The sequence below is a fragment of the Podarcis liolepis genome (genome assembly GCF_965112155.1).
Source record: "Podarcis liolepis genome assembly, chromosome: 7".
Classification (NCBI taxonomy): domain Eukaryota; kingdom Metazoa; phylum Chordata; class Lepidosauria; order Squamata; family Lacertidae; genus Podarcis; species Podarcis liolepis.
The window spans coordinates 5,881,377-5,897,782 of NC_139561.1; the positions used below are offsets into that span (position 1 = coordinate 5,881,377).

General features: G+C 47.5%; 2 long non-coding RNA genes across 6 annotated transcripts; one reads left to right on the top strand and one right to left on the bottom strand.

Moving 5' to 3' along the window:
• The first annotated feature begins 773 nt into the window (after positions 1-773).
• LOC310711981 lies at positions 774-10,929 on the top strand. Of its 3 annotated transcripts, none has more exons than XR_014528684.1 (5): positions 774-878; positions 3,345-3,380; positions 5,277-5,371; positions 6,268-10,189; positions 10,680-10,929. It is a non-coding gene; the product is annotated as an uncharacterized lncRNA (long non-coding RNA). The 3 variants fall into 3 exon arrangements; XR_014528685.1 differs by having other exon boundaries at positions 6,268-9,496; XR_014528686.1 differs by lacking the exon at positions 10,680-10,929 and having other exon boundaries at positions 781-878; positions 7,237-7,757.
• Positions 6,305-13,741, bottom strand: LOC310711987. Of its 3 annotated transcripts, XR_014528696.1 has the most exons (5): positions 13,243-13,703; positions 12,228-13,102; positions 11,872-12,011; positions 10,635-10,765; positions 6,305-10,196 (listed from the first exon to the last, which is right to left on the bottom strand). It is a non-coding gene; the product is annotated as an uncharacterized lncRNA (long non-coding RNA). The 3 variants fall into 3 exon arrangements; XR_014528695.1 differs by having other exon boundaries at positions 10,635-12,011; positions 12,239-13,102; positions 13,243-13,741; XR_014528697.1 differs by having other exon boundaries at positions 10,635-12,011.
• Between the last annotated feature and the right edge of the window lie 2,665 nt (positions 13,742-16,406).

Genomic DNA, 16,406 nt, shown 5'->3' on the forward strand with positions numbered 1-16,406 from the left:
AGACTGTTGCCTTTGGGGGACAACATTTTTACAGCCCCAGAAGAGGAAATAGCTGATGAAGCCCACCTGTGTAAATAATAATACAATTGATTCATTTATGGATTATGAAGCTTGACGTTCTATTCTTTAACTTTCTGCCTATGCAAAAAAGTAAACATTACCAAATAAATTATGCAAAGCAAGAAAACGGGTACAACATTTTTAATTCTTTGCAGATCTTAGCAGGAACCAGCTTGGAGGAAGGGAGGGGGAGTTTTCCCTTTCTTCTGAGATTCATCAGCATAGGGTGGGGTAGGGATTTTCTTTAGGATCATGACTGGAGCATAGAGGGTTAAAGCATATGTGATGTACAACAACAGGGCTGTTGGGAGTTGTGTTGGGAGGAAGCGCCCTGGAATGAACAAGGGAGGGAAGAAAGGCTCTGGGCAGTTTCCATGCCAACCAGGGATGCCAGGGGAGCTTCTCCAGGTAGGGCTTGGTGTGGCTGGAGCTGCGGAGGCTGCGCAGGGCCTTCTCCTCCCTCTCCTTCCTCCTCCCTCCCTCCCGCATCAGCCTCTGACCACCTGCACACCTGGGAGGGAAAACAGCACTTTTGCCTCTTCTCGCCACCCGTAGCTCAGAAGCCGCGCCGCGTTGGCTGTCGGGAAACGAAGTCCTCCCTGTCATTCATTTCCGTTCTGTGGGCGGGAATAGAGAGCAGGCACTACGAGTCCCAGAAGGCAATGGGAGAGCCGGCTCCCTCTCCTCCCTTTCTCGCCAATGGGAGGCGAGAGTCGGGCTTGGGGGGCGGGGGGATGTTTGGAGTGGCAGGGGCAGTTGTTTCAAGATGGCGGATCTGGCTGTGGGAGCGGAAGGAGCCGCTCGCTGGAGCAAGGAGCGTATCCTTCCCTCAGGAGGGAGGCGGCGGGAGGAGAAGAAAAGGCGTGGGGGCGGGGCTGTTTGGACGGTGATAGACGGTGGCAAAGGCTGACGTGGTTCCTGAGCATGTGCAGAGAGCCGCCCCGGCTGCCTCAGAAAGCGAGCCCCGCTTGTCCCCGAGTGCAGAGCCAGGCCCGGGGCTCCGGCTGAAGCCCCACTCCCAGGGCGGGCTGACCCTGGTCCCGCTCTCTCTTGCCCCTCGCCCTCCTCGGCAAAGAGCGGGTTGGAAATACTGCTGCTTCAGATTCTAGTGCAAATGGTGCTGCTAAGACGTTACATTCCCCAGAGCTCCTTCTCGGTGGCCATCCAGTGCACAGCGTGGCCACCCTGAGAGTCGCGCAGAACTGAGACTTGAACTCGGGGCTTCCCGCCTTTCCCGTCAACTCTCAGCTGCTGCAGCAGTTCCCTGTGGTGGAAGTTTTGCTAACTTTGGTGGTTGCCCTTGGGATGAAGACAGGGCTGGTGGGGGGGAGACGTGTATTGCATGGCCCTTGAGGGGTCCTCTGTATGATCTTGTGTGTCTCCATAGCCTCTCCCTTTAACCCAGGGACCCCAGAGCCTCTTCGCCGCTCCCTCCTTGGGACGAAGACCGGGCTGGTGGGGGGCGGGGAGACCCTTGAGGGGTCCTCTGTATGATCTTGTGTGTCTCCATAGCCTCTCCTTTTCACCCAGGGACCCCAGAGCCTCCTCGCTGCTCCCTCCTCGCGTCCTCGGGATGAAGACAGGGCTGGTGGGGGGCGGGGAGACGTGTATTGCATGGCCCTTGAGGGGCCTATGTATGGTCTTGTGTGTCTCCATAGCCTCTCCCTTTCACCCAGGGACCCCCGAGCCCGGGACCCCGCGAAACAGAGCCCAGAATGAGGCGTCCCACTCGCAACAGGAAAGACTGCCGCTCCCTGGCCCCGAATGGTCCTCCTTCTGTATGGAGCTGGAAAGGGAGGCTCCGACCTCCAGGCTCCCAGAGGCAAAGTTAGGAGGTTCTGGGAGGCCTTGCGTTGCACTTCTACAAAAGAAGCCCCCCCCCCCCCCGCACTAGTTAGCTCGGTTGGATAGAGCGTGGTGCTGATAATGCCAAGGCTGCAGGTTCGATCTTCGTAACGGCCACCTGCATTTCCCTGCATTTCGGGGTTGGACTAGATGACCCCTAGGATTCCTTCTAATTCTGCAGGTCTGATTCTAACATCTCGGGGGGGGGGGCACACAACTTGCATCTCCCGCTTAACAGTGCTAGATGAGCAGTTTACAATTAACTCCATGTGGTCATATTCCGGGTGCACGTAACTGTTGCTGCGCCTCCTCTCCCCAACGGGTCTTTAGCAGTGAGTGACTACTGACCTGCATTTACTACTGACCCTGTGCCTTGGATTTCAACCTCTTTATTTGGCTAAGTACTAGTGCAGTGCACAAGAATAAAATGTTAACAAAGACTTACAGTCAATAGATAGAAATGGGGAGAGAGGAGGAAAAATAAATAGTACCTGACTAGGGAACAGTGTATAAGGAGCAGTATATGCAAGTAATTGCATAAACGTGCTATTTTCCATGTACTGTAATTATTTGCATTTACTGTTCCTTACTGTCATTATCCACATATACTTTCTCCTTTCCCAAGATATCTGTTTGGTATTAATATGTTCACATCCTTTTTGAACTAATTTGCATACATAGGTCTTCAGCTGATGTATTTAAACTAAATCTTAAACTAAATCTTTCCATATGGATTTTAGTCCGTATGGTTGCCACACACACACACACACCCCGGGCCCACTGGGGCAGAGTAAGAAGCTTCCTTTCAGCATCAAGAAGAGATGATGTGTGGAGAACAACTTCTTGGATGTAACTTGCTTCCAATACCTGGCCAACTTAATTGAATCTACTATGAGTTGATAAATGACTGCTAAAGATATGCAGTCTGATGGCAGTCTGGATGGTCCAACAGGGAAGGGTCCCATGGTATGGTCTTGCGGGTGCAGTCTACCCAGATTTCTCTCCTGATCCTCCAAATACCAGTACCTGCTTGTAAGAACCCCAGATAGCTTTTTCAGAAATGTGTGACTTTAAAGCTTAGTCTGTGTCCATAATAAGAGTCTGAGGAGCATTCATTGAGTGTATAGCCTCCAGGAGTTGCTTTTATAATCAAGGCTAATACAAATAAATGTGGCTCATTATCTCCGTGATTGAGCTAGTTACAGGGTCTTTAATAAAAGGCAACCTTTTCATTCAGGTCTGTTTAAGAGTAATAACAAAGTGGATTTACAGAAATGTCTGTAGTCTCCCAGTCAGTGATGTACTGCATCTGAACTTTCAATTTTGATGCAGAAGAATTTTCAGACTAGCTCAGTCATGGAGATAATATTTCCAGACTGTAAAATGTGGAATGGAACAAACCTTTTGCCCTTGCTTTCCTTGAATGAAATTGCATTCAGTTTCTGATGAAGAGCAGCCACCTGTCTATGTCCCAGGTATGATCTCTGAATGGTTGCCAAATTTAGCTTGAATTGTTGGGTAGTGAATTGGGCCAGGACCTGATTCGGATTCACTCTGTGCAGACGGCACACGCACCCTTGTCTCAGCGACTTTGGAGCAACAGGTTAAAATGAGATTGAGGGTCTGTTTGTGTCTCTGGGGAGAGGGCTAGAAGTAAAAGAGTTCAAATGAAAACTTAGGGATACAACCTTTTCAGGTCCTTTAGGAGGGCTGGAAAAATCTTGGTGTGTTTTTAGGCACCATCATCTCATTTTCACAGGTTGGCAGGCAGCCTTAGGTACTCCTTATAGAGCTAGAGAAATGGCTTAAAGCTGCCATTTAGGAACATTTGATCTCTAGCTGCTCATATTTACATGTTTATTTGCTTACAGTTAGCCTTCTCCTTCATCATGGAGCCCAAGGTAGTGTACATGCACACGCGGTTCTCAGGCAGTCTCCCTACCCTGGGAGTATATGAGATCAAACTCTGAATAATGCCATTGTACACACAGACTTCCTGACAAATTAGATCCAGGCTTTTGAGTTTCATTTGCTTGCCTAGTCAACTCCCAATTGGCTCTTCCTTACTCAGAGGTATCAGAGAAGGTGAGACAGAGTATTGTTGGCCTGCTTTGACTTGCTTTTATATTCTGACTGCTTTTTTATTCTGACTGCTGTTACTGAAAAGAGAAAGAAATATTCTCATTGATAATTTTAATTTAATTTAATTTTAACAGCTTAACCCATCTGACAGCGAGTCCAACTTGTGCTCTCTGCTCCCGTGATATACCTATATTTTTTTGTCAGATCCAGGAATGATTCCTGTTTGTGTGAAAACGTGTTCTCTGTATTGGCCCTTAGAAGTTAGTGCCATGTCAAGAAATTTGTTTCTTGAAGGTAGATGAATTTTCCATGACTAATTTTCTTCATTTTTCTTCTACAAGAAGTTCTTTTCTTCAGGCAGATGATTCAATAGATTCAATAGCCCTGGTTGATCAGCCCAGTCTCTTTGTATTGTGTTAATTGTTGCCACCCACTCACTCCTTGGGTGCTGGCTGGGCCCTTCAAAGCCAGAGAGAAGCTGGGGCTGTCAAGGCATCCAGGGCGGTTTGCAATGTTAAAATACTGAAGCAAATCAGGTATAATGTAAACCTGGTCTAGGATGGTGGCAGCAATGGCAGTCCAATTGAATGCAGACTTTTCCTGCCTCCCTTGCTCTCTTCTTATTCTCCCACAGCTGAAAAGTGGCTGTTTGTATCTGACTTAGAAGCCTTTCTTTCTTTCTTTTTTTGTGCCATCATTGTGGCATTCAAGGGGCAAATATAAAGTAATTGTGTTGGCCTTGAAAAATCCTCCTTGTTCAGGCGTCTAAAAATCTTCTTTAGCATTTGTAACTGGCTAGATTAATACTTGCAAGCCTGGGGCCAAAATGGAGCAAGCAAGACCAGTTTCTGTCACAGTGCCTAAAGATTAAAAGCTTCTTTTAGGGAGTGAAAACAGTGGATACACCTCCATTATTGCCTGTTCTTGCAGCTGTGTAGAGTGTTGTGACAGATGAGCTGCCTTTCAGCCTCAAATAGGAGGAGCAGGAAGCATAGCTGTCAACCTTCCCTTTCCCCCCCGGAAATTCCCTTATTTCAGCACCATTTCCCGCTGCTTCCCGCTGCTATCCCGGATTGTTAGATATCCCTTGGATTGTTCCCGGGACAGGAAAGGCTGCTGATCCCTTATTTTCAAGGCTGCTGATCCCTTATTTTCAAATCTGAAAGTTGACAGCAATGGCAGGAAGACATGCCTCCTTTTAACAAATCCCTTGCAGTTGCCTGTTCATGCCCCCTCCGCCAATCAGGAAGGGCATGATTGCTTTTCAAAAAGCTGGTTTTAATTTTCAGGTCCCTGGCAAAGGAGGAATGAAGAGTGCTTCTCTGAAAGATTTATGTCCTGAAGACAAGAGGCGCATAGCAAACTTCATTAAGGAGCTTGCAAGGTGAGGATAAACTGTCTGATAAGCCCCCATGTCAGCATCAGAGCCCCTGCACCACCTGAAGGCAGCCAAGCAGAATAGTTGCTGGGGTGGCGAAGGTGGAGGCAGCCAGGCAGCTGCGTCTGAGAGCCCCTAAACTGCTGCTGAGGCAGCTGTCGGGCTGTTTCCGCATGGCCACCAATGCTCCTTTCAACTTCTCTGTTGAGGTGAATGCAGCCACGCACCCCTCAATGGAAAAGTCTGACGGAGCCTGCACCTCACCAGGTGAGCAGCCCCATCCAACTCCTACTCTGTGCAAGCAGGAGTGGGGGCACTCAAAACGGACGTGTGGCACGGGAAAAGGAAGTGTAACACTCAAAACAAACAGTTCAGATTCTGGAAAAAGTTCGCAAACCGGAACACCTACTTCTGGGTTTGCAGCATTCACATTTCAAGTAGTTTGTGAACTAAGCTGTTCAAAAACTGAAGTACCACTGTATGTTAAACTATCCTAGTACCTAGAGTCGCTTGAGAATTCTAAGACACTGGAAAAAACAGTGCAGTTTTTAAAAATCAGTGGTTTAAATCAGTGTATTTATGAGTCCTGATTCCAAATGGCATCCCATTGTATCCATGCATGGACAAAAACCGCTCCTTGGTCTCAGAAACCACCATGAAAAAATTGTTGACAATAGCTAAAGAGGTGTCCAAATGCCTTGTGAACATACAACACCCTCCCAAAAAACCCCACTTTTATGTGAATGAGGAACCAGTGATAACGAAGTTCCGTTTCCAATAATAATGGATTCCAAACAACAAATGTTTATCATGGAAAATCCATTATTCATGAGAGTGAAATTACCTGCCTCTCTGCTCTATGATTGGGTGCCTCAATTTTTAAAAATCCCTTCTCCTTTTAGAACGAGGCTGTGAAGAAAAGTCTGATGAAAGCGAGAATTCTAATCATCATCATCAATCTTTATTACGGTCCAGAGACCCAACAAATCATTACAAAACAATACACAATTCATACAGCCTACCTCCAGGTTAAACAAGCATTTTGTTTAGAATATGGGGCTCATTTGATCTTGCAACCACCGATAAAAACTTTGCCACTGCTAATGTTCTAACATTTGTCCAGTCTTCCAGTAGGAACCTGACATAGCGAGCCTCTGATTTTCCTGGGAAAGGTACCAGCAAGGGTAGTATCCGTTCAGCCCTGGCTTGCTCATATTTTGCACAATGCAACAAAATATGTTTTGTGGAATCGATGTCTTGAGCACACGAGCAAAGTCTGTCCTGGTAGGGAACTCCTCTCAACCTGCCATCCAACCCAACTGCGTCGCCAACTCCGTACTTCTGTTAGAAGCTGGTGAATGCCTAATTTCAACTAAAGCGTGGTGGGCTGCCTTAAAACATTGGCTCAGGATTTCAGTGTTTAATCTAGGGAAGGGTTTGTACCAACACCTGACCAATGAGGAATTTGTCAGCAAATGACAATTCTAATAAGCAAAGCGCTTCAGGGGGAAAATGTCATCTTAGCCCATAAAGTGGAGCCGAGCACCTGCCTCATAGTAAGTAAATCTTTTTTTTTTTACAAAGCCCTGACCATCTTCGGTCCAGGGTGCCTCAGGACCCTGTTCTACCTCCACAGCGGAGGGCAGCAGTGTTTCTGAATATCAGTTGCTGGAAGCCACAGGCGGGAAGAGGGAGAGGGAGAGCTCTGTGCAGGTGAAAGATGGATCTTATTCCCAGATCCAGGAGGCCCACTCTTCTCCCATAGTTGTCAAGTGGGCTGGGCTGGAGAGAGAGCACAATTCAGGGCTTGGTGTGGTGGTGGCAGGGAGGGTGTCTCCAGTTCTGACATGCTCTGTGCTTCCCCACAACAGGAAGTTATTGAAGAGGAGCCACTGGCATCAATCACCATCCTACACCAAGCGATGGAAACCATAATCCGCATGACACAAGTACGGTCACTGCCCTACCTATTCCTGGCACCTCCCTTGCCATACCCTGAAATTGTACCCCGTACTTCCCCACAACAGGAAGTTATTGAAGAGGAGCCGCTGGCATCGCTCTCAGTCTTACACCAAGCGATGGAAACCATCATCCGCATGACGCAAATACGGGGAGGTACTTCTAGTCTCCCTACAGCTTGTCACTGCCCCACCTATTCCTGGCACCTCCCTTGCCGTACTAGGAGCCGTGGGGAGCTCTCTCATTAGGAGGTCCCTGATGATGGCTGGAAATGACCCTCGGCCACCCCAGAAAGACCCCTCCCCTGAAGGTTTACCCCAATATGATAGACACCAGTTGGTGCCGTTGGAAGCATGCAAAGATGACATGGTGCAGCCACCGTTTGGGGCTGCCATTGCCGGTCCGAGGAACTGAGCGGATGCAGCAGTTCTGTGGCCCCTTCCCAATGACCTGCTTCCTGAACCTTCGTCCTGCTCCGTTGGTAAAAGTTTGAGCGCTCGTTCCGTTTCGCTCGCAGGGAGATGAGACAATGTCGCATCAAGCAAATGCCAGCTCCCCTTTTCCATTCTAGTTTCCCTGTCACTTTTCCCACCACCAAAAATGTCCAATTTGGAGTCGGTTGGGGAGCGGAACTGACTCTGCCGCCGTGCCATTGAATCCCACCTGGAAGGAGGAACTGGAAGCCCCCTGACAAAGAACTGACCTTTCCCCCTCGCCTGCCTCATTTACTCACCTCTCTCTCTCAGAAATTTTAGACAACATCTTTCAAAAGCTCTAGCCAGCGCGCCAGGTGTGTGAGATGCAGGGTGGATTTGATTTAAATCAAATCACGATTCAAATCACGATTCAAATCACTAGTCTGTAAGACTTGATTTAAATCATATTTTTACATTCCTGCTGGTATAATCTTAATATTTACAACCAGATGAAGGTTTCATTTTGGGAATAATACATTTTCAGAGTAGTTTTTACAGTTAAATCAAAAATTACTGATTTGGTTAAACTGTTATAAGTACATAGACAGATAATTATGAAATTATTGTGAGGTTTAATAAGTTAACTCTTTATATTTGGACAACTTTTCTGCTGTTCTTTGTTGGCAGGAGAATAACAATTTAAACAATTTATTTAAGTAAAACAATAACGTTTTAGCATATCTATCCATGTTTGTTAATTGATGGGGTTAAACAAAAAATAAAAACTTAGACTGAGTTTTAGCACATATGAAAAACTTAAATCCTTATTTCCTGATGAATAGCTTTTGGACTATAATGCAACTTAAATAGAAAACTATCTTTAGAAAGATTTTTCCTCCAAAAGCATTTTATTTTAAAAATCTGATTTAAATAAAAAAAAATCAGATTTTTTGATTTAAAATAAATAAATCATGGTCTTTTATATGAATGAGGAACCAGTGATAACCAAGTTCAGTTTCCAATAATAATGGATTCCAAACAACAAATGTTGATCATGGAAAACCCATTATTCACGAGAGTGAAATTACCTGCCTCTCTGCTCTATGTTTGGGTGCCTCAATTTTAAATTCCCTTCTCCTTTTAGGACGAGGCAGTGAAGAGCACTTTTATGAAGGCGACAATTCTAACAAACAAAGCGCTTCAGGGGGAAAATGTCATCTTCCCCCATAATGTGGAGCAGAGTATCTGCCTCATAGTAAGTATTTTTTTTTACAAAGCCCTGACCATCTTCGGTCCAGGGTGCCTCAGGACCCTGTTCTACCTCCACAGCGGAAGGCAGCAGTGTCTCTGAAGATCAGTTGCTGGAAGCCACAGGCGGGGAGAGGGAGAGCTCTGTGCAGGTGAAAGATGGATCTTATTCCCAGATCCAGGAGGCCCACTCTTCTCCCATAGTTGTCAAGTGGGCTGGGCTGGAGAGAGAGCACAATTCAGGGCTTGGTGTGGTGGTGGCAGCAATGGTGTCTCCAGTTCTGACATGCTGTGTGCCTGGTTCCGTAATTATGCTCCACAGCTGCTGAATTAGCACTTTTTCTGTGAGCTTTGGATCATTCCCCTCCTCTTCTTTCTCATTCCTCTTCAGTGCCTTGCAGCCACCTCTGAACGCACAGGTTAGATCGGAGCTGGTGGAGAAAAGCATCATGAAGGTCTTCTCTCTGACGAAGCTAAGAGTAGCCCCATGCGAGCAAGAGAGATGCAGGTAACTGGACCTTCTGCTTCTAGGGATCTGAACGGAGGGAAATGGCTTGTCAGTACAGCCTGGAACTGTGGCCAGATAAAAAAATTTGAGGGCAAAAAGGCTGAGCCATGTAAGCTACGAATAATGCTGCCAGAGACACTTGGCCCATCACAAGGATGTAACAACCAGAGACCCTGGGTGTATATTCTTGATTCTCTTGGTATGTGTGTCATTTAAAAGGTGTTCCCTCACCTGGGTAATGGACAGGTGGTATAGAAATAAAGTCTCACCACAACCACCACCCCTGTGGCTCTTTCCCCAAATTCAAAGGATATCTTGCCTTCATTCTGGCTACAGGCTGCAAAAAGGTTTTCATTCTTTGAAAAGAAATAGAGTTGAAGAATGCATCCTTCTCCAGGTGTGCTGCCATTGGCCCCAGTCAGCATGGCCAACAGTCAGGAGTAGTTGGAATCCAATAACCAGGCATGGGGAGCCCGAGGTGCTCCAGAAGTAGAACAATAGTGCATCTGTTTTGGATCCACAAGGTCCCAGGTTCAATCCTCAGCATCTCCAGGTGGGGCTGGGAAAAAGACTCTCTGTCTGAAGCCCCAGAGGGCCAACTGCCAATTATCATCTGTAGACGACACAAGGTTGGAGGATCAATGGCTGGGCTTGGTCTAAGGATGCTCCCTGCATTCCATTGCTATGGCTGTGGTGCGGTCTAGGTTGTCTTATTGCATTTATCATATAAACACACAAATGACAGATCACAACATAAAAATACAAAATCAGAACACAAAATGCTTAATAAAACAAAAACAACTCAAGAGCCAATTCACATCTAATTCTACTAATGTTTTTTCAAAAAATTAATGGCTTCTTTTTTCTATATCTTTATTATTTTGTTAGCTGCCTTCAGTCCCTTTCAGGGAAAAAGGGAGGGTATAAAATAATAGTAGTAGTAGTAGTAGTAATAAAATAATAATAATAGTAATAGTAATAGTAATAATAATAATAATAATAATAATAATAATAATAATATATTAAAACAAATAGCAGCAAACTTTCTCCTTTACAAAACAACCCCTTTTTGCAATTTGTCCCCTCTATGGTCCCAGCATGATTTATCAAACTAGTAGCCCAAGCTTTATGAATTTGCAAATGGTGGTTCTTCCATACGATGATTATTATTTCTCTCCAGTAGCCATGGCTGGATTGACCTCTGAAAGACCTGTGAGCAGGAAAGAGCTGTACCAGCTTCCCGTTGAAGTACGTCTCTCAGCATTGAACCTAGATGAGAGTAAGCAGGTGTCAAGCTGACTTCTGGACCAAGGCTTAACCAGATCAGGAAGCTAGTGAGACGGAAAGGCTTCAAGTATTGTTTGTGGTTGTTCTTGTGTTTGTTTTATTTTTGTTATTGAAAATTTAATAAAATTATTATATATCTATATAAATTTAGAACCTTTTTCAACACAGACACATTATAGACACACATCTAAGCATGGGTATTTCTTAGATCCCAGCCCTTGTCTAGGCATTTGTGCCTGCTTTGTGCAAGGGTTGAAAACAACCATCCATTTCTCGGGTGACATAACAACTCAACCCTCTAATAACTCGTATAGGGTGATCCTACAGCACAGGGCCCCAGCCCCATAGCTGTACTCCTGCCAGGACAAGAGGAGCTCAACAAGGAGGTAGCAGCCGTTCTCCTTCCACCTGCTGCATCCATTTTGTACACAAATGGGAGACTTGGCCGTGAAGAAGGGTACTTCTTCAGCCAGCCTTACAAATGTCAAAAACAGGTTACTAGCCTGCAATATTTGTTTTGCCCCCTCCTCCAAAGTCAGCATGGAAACGCATCAAAAAAGTGCCTTCTTCCATAAAGGATGGTGGAGGAGAGACACTCTGATAGTCCACTGTGTTTCTGTGATGACTGCGGATGAGACAAGACTACTCTTCCTTTACAGCTAGCCAAGAAATCAAGTGAGCTGGCTGCTCAGTCACCTGCATGAAATTCCTGGTTGCCTGGGGCTACTAGGCAAGTCGTCAAATACTAGGCATTCTTCAGTGATTTCAGAACCAATCCCTTTCACCTTTTGAGTCTTCGAACACATGGATGTCTCCATCCCCTTAGGTGCCACTTTGAATTGGCGAAGGCTAACAATACAATACTTTTTCCCCTCTGAGAGCTTGCCATTTCTTGCCAACAGAGGCCTGTGGGACAGATCACAAAGAATGAACAAAGAGTTTCTACCCCTTCTATGTGATGCCTCTTGAAGAGCATGACTGGGAGTTGTGGCTAGACATTACCAAGAAAACATGCCCTTCTGGGTTCAGCTACTCCTTTCAAAGAAGTCTTCAAAAGCTAATAAACGTCTTCTTATCTTTGTACTGACCTGCTGCCCAGGCCCTTGTCCTGTACTTTTCCAGGCATCCACTGGGGCAGGAGCAGCAGCTGCAGGCACCTTTGCCTTCACTTCCCCATTCTGACCTTTCAGCAGGTGTCTTGATCAAAAATTCCTCTCTTTGGAAATTCCTAGAGATTGAGCAGACAAGATCAGAAAAATGTCCAAGTTGTTCTTACAAAGCACTTCCCACACTGAAGCTTCCCCCCAAAAAGAGGAAATGAAAGCAGCACCAAAGAAAGAAAAGCTTAAGCAGCCCAGGAAAAAACTCTTAATGAAGAAAAACAAACCAGCCCAGACTTAGGAAGGCCCAAGGATAACCTTGCCCAACACCAAGAACCCTGCACCTTGGACTTACTCTTCCTACCTGGAGATGGGGCGAACGCTTGGTTGAAGAGTCCTGCAGGGTTACACCACAGACCAAAGATTAATAGTCTTTTTATAGACCCCAGTTATCACATCAGCTGCCTGACTATACTCAACGCTTTTTAAGAAGCAGCTCAATTATTTTGTATACCAAACAGATTCTTAATGGCTTTGGAGGTACTTGATAAAGCTTTATAATTCCATGAGCAATTAGCCTGTGCTCTTCCCTACCATTTCTTAGACAATCATGAAGTCGACAAGTCTTATTCCAAGCCATGTTTCAGTGGCTAGAACAGGATCAATCACAACACAGAACCAAAGACCAGGGAGAGGGCCAGAGAGGAGGACAAGCGTAATTTTTGCTGCCTTGTTCCTGAGCTTTTCACAAGGCAATTAGAGCAAGTTTCCACACTTCTGTCATTCAGGGCTGGAACATCCTATCGTATGTAATTCACTACCTATCAATGTGGGCTGGCTGCTTTGGCATAACCCCAGCTTCTCTCTGGATTTGAAGGGCCCAGCCAGGACCCAAGGAGTGGGTGGGTGGCAACAATTAGCACAACACAAAGAGAGTGCAAGCTGATCAACCACTGCACCAGCACTTAGCCAAATGAAGAGGTTGAAATCCAAGGCACAGCGTCAGTAGTAAATGCAGGTCAGCAGTCACTCACTGCTAAAGACCCGTTGGGGGGGGGAGGCGCAGCAACAGTTACGTGCACCCGGAATATGACCACATGGAGTTAATTGTAAACTGCTCATCTAGCACTGTTAAGCGGGAGATGCAAGATGTGTGCCCCCCCCCTTAGAGATGTTAGAATCACAGACCTGCAGAATTAGAAGGAATCCTAAGGGTCATCTAATCCAGTGTTCCCCAACCTTGGGCCTCCAGCTGTTTTTGGACTACAACTCCCATCATCCCTCGCTAGCAAGACCAGTGGTCAAGGATGATGGGAATTGTAGTCCAAAAACAGCTGGAGGCCCAAGGTTGGGGAACACTGATCTAGTCCAACCCCAAAATGCAGGAAAATGCAGGTGGCCGTTACGAAGATCAAACCTGCAGCCTTGGCATTATCAGCACCACGCTCTATCCAACCGAGCTAACTAGTGCAGGGGGGGGGGGGCTTCTTTTGTAGAAGTGCAACGCGAGGCCTCCCAGAACCTCCTAACTTTGCCTCTGGGAGCCTGGAGGCCGGAGCCTCCCTTTCCAGCTCCATACAGAAGGAGGACCATTCGGGGCCAGGGAGCGGCAGTCTTTCCTGTGGCGAGTGGGACGCCTCATTCTGGGCTGGGGGGTCCCTGGGTGAGAGGGAGAGGCTATGGAGACACACCAGACCATACCGAGGACCCCTCAAGGGTCTCCCCGCCCCCACCAGCCCGGTCTTCTTCCCAAGGAGGGGGCGGCGAGGAGGCTCTGGCTCTGATTGGCGGGTCCCGGGCTCGGGGAAGCAACGGCCAACTGCCAACGGCCCCCCGCCCTGCCACGCCCCCCGCGCCCGACTCTCGCCTCCCATTGGCTGAGAGGACCCGGGCTTCGCCCAGATACCGAGTCGGAAGAGCCGGCCAATGGGGAGGCCTCGGAGCAGGCGCGTGGGGGAGAGAGGAAAGAGGGGTTGGAGCCGGCTCGCCCACTGCCTTCTGGGAGTCGTAGTGCCTGCCCTCTATTCTTCCCCCCAGAGAACGGGAATGAATGACAGGGAGGACTGCGTTTCCCAAAAGCCAACGCGGCGCGGCTTCTGAGCTACGGGTCACGAGAAGCGGCAAAAGTGCTGTTTTCCCTGCCAGGTGTGCAGGTGGTCAGAGGCTGATGCGGGAGGGAGGGAGGAGGGAGGAGAGGGAGGAGAAGGCCCTGCGCAGCCTCCGCAGCTCCAGCCACGCCAAGCCCTCCCTGGAGAAGCTCCCCTGGCATCCCGGGTTGGCATGGAAACTGCCCAGAGCCTTTCTTCCCTCCCTTGCTCATTCCAGGGCGCTTCCTCCCAACAGCCCTGGGAGGGAGGCCAGGCGGAGAGGCAGCGACTGCCAGCCCCCCGCCCCCCCCCCGAGCTCTTCCTTTTTTATTCGCACGACAGCCCTGGGAGGGAGGCCAGAAGGAGAAGCACGGAAAAGGCGACTTATTGGATTGCATTTATATCCCGCCTTTTTCTCCGAGGAGCCCAAGGTGGCACAGATGGTTCTCTCCCTCCTCGCTTAACCCCCACAACAACCCCGAGGTAGGTTACTCTGGCAGGCACTGATTGACACACACACCCGACGTCACCCTTAATGGCCGAGGGGGGATTTGAACCCTTGTCTCCCAGGTCACAGTCCAACACTCTAGCCACTGCACCACACTGCCTCTCCTTCGACTTTGCTATGGCAGAAAATCCTGCCTGGAGCCTCCCATCTTTTGGACCTTGTTATGTACTGAAGTTCTCACCCTGGCCACCAGGCGTATTGTGTATGTAGTTTTCACTCAGGTCCACTTCAGTTATTTTAGGCAGGAAACCCTGGGTTGTTGTTGCTACATTGTTGACAGCTGGCTGCCTATAAAAGCAGGCCGGCTGAGCTGTATGCAGTTCAGTTCTGTTCCAGCTTACAAAATAAAGAGCTGCTTTGGAGAAATCGCTGTGTCGTCTGCTATGTCAACCCACAACTTAACAGACCTGACCTTCGGCACACTTGCCCCCCCCCAAATTAGTTACCTTTGTTTGGAGGGAAATATCTGCTCCTTTCCCCTTTTCTTCTTCTTTTTTAGAGGCATGCCTTCTCCAAAGTGTACATGTGATCTTCTCTTTTGCCCCTGGGATATTTCTAATCTAACATCCAGGCTTTTAAGGCAGAATTTCCTATTTGATCTAGGATCAAGGGGTCAGGAAACCTTTTCAGCAGGGTGCCGGCCCGCTGTCCCTCAGACCTTGTGCAGGGCTGGACTATATTTTTTTTTGGGGGGGGGATGAACAAATTCCTATGCCCCACAAATAACCCAGAGATGCATTTTAAATAAAAGGATACATTCTACTCATGTAAAAACACACTGATTCCTGGACTGTCCGTGGGTCAGATTTAGAAGGCGTTTGGGTCAGATCCTGCCCCTGGGCCTTAGTTCACCTACCCATGATCTAGGATTTGGTTCAAGCCCCAACAGAACCTGCCGCTCACTCATCCCTTGAAACCTTTGTGCAACTGATGCAATATGCAATCTCCCTCCATTCCCCATCCCTGCCTGTTTCCCCTATGATCTCAGGAGAACCGAATTTATTCTGTTTATAATTTACCAGCTTGTTAAATGCCTCCCATGGCAGCGGTGTGGAGGAGGAAGGCCCCGCTGGAAGATTGGTCCTTTGCATAAAGGAGATCCGCATTTTTGTATTAAGGCTGGAACTAAATTATTTTAGGCGTGAAGCCCAGGAGACAGCACCGCAGACTGTTCTGCCCGGGAGCCCAGGGGGATGAACTAAATGACCTAACAGGATTTCCCCCATCTTTTACCTTTGATGCTTCAAAGGGCTCCCTAAAGGTGGGACCCCCCTATCTGCCCTATTCTGTTTTCCACGCAAAAACCTAAGATCTGCCTGCTTGACAGCTTCCAAACATCGTGTGCTGTGCGGCACCTTTCTTCCTCTTAATTCCGTCTTCCCGCAGCCCGGTGACCTGTAGGAGTTTTGCAGCTGATGGAAGCTGTACTGCAGTGGTGTCATGGACTGGCTGGATGCAGAGAAGCTGGGGAACCCCCAAGGGAACCCCCAGGGAAGAAGGGTCTTAGAATCATAGAGTCAAAGAAAAGCCCTAAACGACTAGGACCCCAATTATCTGCATAGGTACAGTATGCACAACTTTACTTCTGTAGATGCATTACTGTACACACCACTTTCTCAGAAAACTGCAATGCAGTTGGAGGATAGTTGTTCTTCAATTTGTATATTGTTTTGGGAAGTGTGAACTGGTAATGTTGCCTTTCAATGCAAACAATCATATTTCTTCCCCCATCTCTAGTGCTAGAACACACAAATTTGTTCTGGAGCGGGAAATAGCAGGGGTTGAAGTGTTAAAGTCTCCTGCAACACCCCAAAGAATCCTGATCCCACACCCACAGCACCCCAGCAACACCCACAGAAAAAACCCCACCCACAAAATAACCCCACCATTCACACTTTTGCTTATGAAAGGAACTTCTGCTCCATGGT